A 6534-nucleotide genomic window follows, 5' to 3' on the forward strand; every position below is an offset into this window, starting at 1 on the left:
GGTGGGTTGTGATTATTGTGATAGCAGTGTATGGAGATGGAAGGGCTGAGAACCAGCCGTACCAACACGACCACCGAGCAGACGTCGCGCCGTCTGCGCTCCAAGTTCAATATTGGTATATTACATCGGTTTTTTGAAAGTACACAGGTCCAAGGGCATCCGCAGGGGGGCAAGTAGTGGCAACTGCCTCCCTTAGCTTTTCCTGGATCAATTATTATAATTATTGTGTAATATAAAATATTACCTACTAAATAAATATTTTTTAAATTAAAACATTTTTTTCACTGTGTTATTTTTATTACACTCAATTATGAACGTTATTGCTTTTTAGCTTTTACAGATTTATGGCATATAGTGGTGGGGTCAAGTGCAGTATCGACCAAGCTTTTACTTTTTTGTTAAAAATAATTAATAGTTATATTATATATAGATTGCATAATGCATAGGCAGGTACAATAGTTATATTTTTAATTATACATTTTAATCAAGGTTGTTTAATATAACATATTATAATAATACACATTTGTTTTTAATTTAAAAAAAAAAGGTGGGCTAGTGGATATTGCTCTGCTGTATAGTAGAGATGGAAATGAGTAGGTTACTATAATGGATGTGTTAAATTTGAATATAATGACTACAGGTATCATTGTATTTGAAAAACGATTCTGAACGGAGATGATTTGTCAGTCTAGGATAATTAGTAGGATATATTATATTATTACCTAGGTATATTTAAATTGTAATATATTGTTATTTTACTCGATTTCGTAAAAACATAAATTTCATACACTTATTACAATTTTTTTTCTATATTGACGCTGGAGTTTTTTTTTACAGTTATTTTATGAAAAAGTTATGGAAAACCTTGTGTTGGGTTTTTTAACCTTAGATATAAATCACAAACATTTTATGAATTTTAAACTTCGAAAGTAATTGCAAATTTTCACGATTTTAACATGTTTTCAATTTTGTTAACATTTAAACTTTAAATGCTTATAACCAAAAATTGTGACTAACGATTTTTGATTTTTTTTTTACTGCAATAAGAATAATTTATAACAAACCCAAAATTTTAAAGATTTTTCTGGAAAGCCAAATTTTTTTTATCGGTATTTCAAGTAAAAAATTTTAGAAAAATTGAAAATTTCAATGGTCTTTAAATAGTTAAAAAAAAATTCTAAATATTTTTAAAATTTAATCGTAAATATATAACGCTAATATAAACATTTGGTGAAAATTTCAAATATTTACAATCATTCGTGTTTGAGTTACAGCAAAATCAAAAAGTGGTTATTCGTAAAAATTCCAATTTTTTCGTTACTTTTTCAGGGTTTTTCCTGACGCTTTTGAAAACTACTAGAAATACCCCCAAAGTACTAATTAGATGAATTTTCCTTTTCAAAGAAGGGCTGAAGTTAAAAATTAAAGCATTATTTCTACTCCAAAACGTGATGACAGACACAAAAAAAAATAATAAAATATAAAAAAAGACACATCATTGTAAAATCAATACATTCATCACTCCGTTCAGAATTTTAAAAAAAAAAGTTATTTCTAAATGGTATGGTAATTCTTTATTTATTTTATAGAAGCCAGAAACATTTAATTTTTTAAGTAACCTAAAATTATCAAATCAATGGTTACATTTTAGTCATCTTATTTGTATAAAAAAATGCATTTGTTAATCTGAAGGTGCTCATTAATTAATTAAAATTAATGCTGTAAGATTAAGTTCTAACTATATTTACTCATAATTAATAAGTAAATGTTTCGTTTCCTATCTATACGAGGGAAGACACTTCAAAAACATAAGGTAGACCTTACTTTATCACTACCTAGATATTCAGTAATTTAGATAATGAAACAAAAATTAGATATTAAATTTAGTGTGATCAGTGGTCACCATAATATATTTGTGGTCTAATGGTTGAGCAGAGTATCCTGGAGAAGGTTATGTTTGAAGCTGAAATTCTGAATGGATAACCTTATTAGTTATTACTTATTATACTTACTATAAAAAAAAATAGTGACTAGACTCTAGTAGTCTAGTGCTCTAGTTAGTATAGGTAGCAATTTAGCATTGATTAAACAGTATAGTATACACTATATGCTCAATGTAGTTACCTTTATTGACTTAATTAGGTATATTACTTTAATATTATTAAACAAGTGTATTAGTTATTAGTATAATAGTATACATAAATGACGAGTAACTTTCGATAGTTAGATTACAATTTATACGTTACTCTACTATACATTTACAATAGGTATAGATTTAAATAATATATAACACTTATAACTTATAATTTAATATAGGTTTGTATAGTGGATAAGGAGATAGATGGATGATGTCAAATGGATATTTATATTTCCTAGACTTAGCTAGATATACTTTGCTTGAAGTATTTAAGTATTTCATCACTGTAGAAACTAGAAAGGCATTGCTGGGTTACATGCTTCACGTTAACTTTAATACAATATTACACACATTTTACAAAATATACCCTTTAAATGCATCAATATAGTTAACTATACTGGCTTTTAAAAGGCTTAAACATAATGTAATTGGTCTATTCAGTTTTAATGAACAATTAAATGAATCACAAAATTGCTGCTTGGCACATACCTATAGATACGTCATACTACGCGCGAGGCTCAAGAAAACTTAAGTAAATAAAATATGGTCATATGGGTGATATCCGTTTTCACCAAAAAGGTAATTTTTTCATCAAATGCAATATTGTCATAATGACCATGTCTCCGACAAAACAAATTCTGTACCATTAAAAGGTGTTATAAATCTGTACACGTTTACTATAAATTATAATACTATATAAAATATTTAAAAACATAAATATTCAAATTTGAAGATATAATAATATATATATTTTATATATTTAGATTCTGTATTAATATTGAAGTATGTATCAATACTATCAATAAATTTTACAGAAAAATAATAACTAGAACATCTAATTATTAAACAATAACTACATTATTTGTAAAATGTGCAAAATTAATTGCCCCGGGTGAGGATCGAACTCACGACCTTAAGATTATGAGACTTACGCGCTGCCTACTGCGCTACCGAGGCCTGTGTTCCACATAGTGAAAAACAGTAACTTAAGTAAAATTAAAGCACGTAGAAAACACAAATAGATTCTTTAATATTGAGTCTACAAAATTTTAAAGTATAGATATTCAGGGGCGTATTTAGACACAGGCCCTATAGGCCCGGGCCTAGAGCGGCAACATTTGGAGGGCGGCAAATTTTAACGATATTTTTTTACAAAATTACAATAAATATTTTTCATTTGATGAAATCAAACTTATAACTAATTTTTTGTTCGCACAAAATTAAACATCTATCTACATGTACCTACTATATTTATACAAATTTGCCGAGGAAAAAAGTAGAAGAAAAAATTTAAAGTTTTAATATTTGTAATTTAATGTTCATTAATAATGTATATTTTTTAATATAATATTATAATATAATAAATTGTATATTTAAATATGTTTTATAAATAATTTTAGGAATGATGGAGGGGGGAGGCGGCAAATTGGAAAGTGCCTATAGGCGGAAAAACCAAATACGCCACTGTAGATATTGGATACAATTATACAAAATAATTTAATAGCATAATCTTTTATAAAGTCTACCTAGGTATATAACTGTATTAGTTTTATAATTATGCTATATAAGGCTACTTATTGTTGTTAAAAATCGCCAGTATCGGGGTTTCAAAATTAAATTGGGAACCTATCAAAAACAGATAATGATGCCTACTCTTTTTGATATTTCCGACATTTTGACGATTACCGATTATGTTTACTTGGCTGCAAACGAGTTGTGTCCCTGTCCCAAATACTGAATTGTGTCCCGCAATCTTTTTTGAGGTACCCAGTAAACAAATATACATATATTAAACGTATAATATACGGATACGAACAACCAAAGTTACGTATAATATACGAATATATTTAGTTGATAATAAGTAGAAATCATAGGTCAAAAGATAGATATTCAACGTATATTATGTGTGTAAATGTGTAATATACGTAAATTCTAACATTTATTCAACGTATAAATTACGCATATATTAGTAGATCTGTAGATAATATACATTTGAGATATGATACGTATATCATATACCTACGTGTATATTTAGTTTATATACGAGTATATTTCGTGTAGTTAGCAATGTATAAATTACATTTAAAATACGTATATATTAGTAGTATGAATTTGGGATATGATACGTATATCATTATCATATTATTCATTACGTGTATTTTAGTATAGACTTTGTGTATAGACATGTAAAAATTATGTTTATATTTAGTATAGGTAGTACTTTTATATTATGTAAGTTTTTAATATTACAATTTACATGGATTCCAATTCAAAATTAATGTAGACGTTTATATGAATCCAGAAAGATGCCTGTAGAAAACTTTCTATTCAGCGGGGAGGGGGGAGACTTATAACTACAAAATTTAAAAAAAAATAAAGCAACCTACCTTGTGGGTGCATATCGATTCCGCCGATTTTATATCGATTCCGCCGGCTACCGTTTATAATATCTACATATTGATTCCGCCAGCTACTGTTTATCCCCACCCCTTGTAATTTATAAATGTATTTTAAAAAATACAGTCCTACATAATATACTATATAATATATATTATATAGTAATAAATAATAATAATAATAATAATACTAACTAAAATGTATAATCTAATTAATACGTGTATGTGAATATTTTCTAAAATGTATAGTTACTATAATCAGTATCGATCTAGTTGACGAAATTGCTCCATCACATGCATAGTGTCGCACACTCGTATTATTATATTTATTTATTACGCGTGATCGATGCGTTATCGATTTACGTTTTACGTAGCCGTCGTCAGTTCTTGAACAACACGGGAAAGCACACTACGAAGTGCGCAACGCGTCCTCCGTGTCGTTTATAAAAATTATTCTTTATTCTCAAAATCTTAATTATTATTCAAAATAGTTAATCTTGGAATACAGTCCACATATATACGAATAATTACGTTTTTCTTATTTATTTATTATCCTTGCTTACCACGTCCCAACAATTCTTATTATATACTATATAGTATATATTTTAAAATAAATATATAAGGGGGTTGGGATAAACAGTAACCGGCGGAATCGATACAAACCTTTTTCCTAAACAGGTAGTTTCGGCGGAATCGATAATTCCCCCACCTTGTCCCCTCCAATTTCCCACAATGAATTCATTTTAAAATGTGAAAATTATATCTAAATAATAAAGGACAGACACCTTAAGAAAGATACGGTCTTTATGTAGTTTTATAATAAGGGTGCCAAAAATTAAGCAGTTATCAGAAATTTCGTTCAACATACTGAATTCCATCAGGGAGTTATGGCCAAGAATTCATGAAAATCATTGTGTAAAGAACAAAAATCATCGAAAATTATAGTTTAACGAACGAAAATCCGTCATTAAATATACTTGAGATCAACCGAAGCACATTTCCCAATTTTACCCTTTGACCCCCCACAATTCATAATTCAAATAAATTTGGTTTCATTATTTTAAAATATATGAATATTTATACGTTATTAGAAATGTTATGGCCAGAGTTATGGCCAAAACTCTATGATAATTTATTATCGTGTAAAAACTAAAAATCATTGAAAATTATGTTTTAACGCACCAAAATTCTTGAAAATCGTGTAGAAATGGCAAAAATTCCTTGAAAAACATGAAGAAATGGCCAAAATTCCTTGATAATTGAGGAAAAATGGCCACAATCCTTGAAAATCATGGTGTAGGGTAGAAAGGTTCCGGAAATCAGAGAGTAATTGTCAAGAATAAAATTCAGTGTGTACAGTCAAAAAATCATTGAATATCATAGAGTATGGACAAAAATCTAAAAAAATCAGCGAGTAATTTGAGGCTTTGAGGCTGAATAGACAATATTTTTTTTCCACGCATTTTCAAAATTTTCGCGAATTCTATATAGATTTTCCAGGATGACAAAATATGCAACTTTCGGATAATCGTCATAAAGTCATCAAATATCAAATTGTAAACCTTTAATCCATTAGGTTAGGTTAGGACGTACACTGCAGGGGTGTGTAATTTATATTGCAGATGTTCTAAATTTAGATATTAAATAATAAATATTAATAATAACTAATTAGTAAATAAAAAAATATAAATATAAATATTATATTTTTAATTTGACAATCCATTTAAAATTATTTTTAAATTAAAATTAAACTCCATACTCTCTTATGAGCATTTACAAAGTTATAAAACGACTTATATATGTTATGTGCATATGTAAGAATATTTTTGTTGATCTCAATTTAATAAATCAAATTATTTAAATAATTAAAACAAATGTATTTTATCTTGCTTTATTATCATGGCTTGGGACTTATAGGACTTAAAATCTTTAAAATAAGCGCTTAAACACATTTTTATAAGCCTTCAAATAAGCATTTAAAAAACTTAAATTTGAGCAAAA

General features: G+C 27.6%; 1 non-coding gene across 1 annotated transcript; it reads right to left on the minus strand.

Annotated features, from left to right (window-relative positions):
- Positions 1-3021: 3021 nt before the first annotated feature.
- Positions 3022-3094, minus strand: Trnam-cau (transfer RNA methionine (anticodon CAU)). Its single transcript has one exon. It is a non-coding gene; the product is annotated as a tRNA-Met (tRNA).
- Positions 3095-6534: the final 3440 nt, after the last annotated feature.

Source organism: Rhopalosiphum padi, chromosome 1 (assembly GCF_020882245.1).
Source record: "Rhopalosiphum padi isolate XX-2018 chromosome 1, ASM2088224v1, whole genome shotgun sequence".
Lineage (NCBI taxonomy): Eukaryota > Metazoa > Arthropoda > Insecta > Hemiptera > Aphididae > Rhopalosiphum > Rhopalosiphum padi.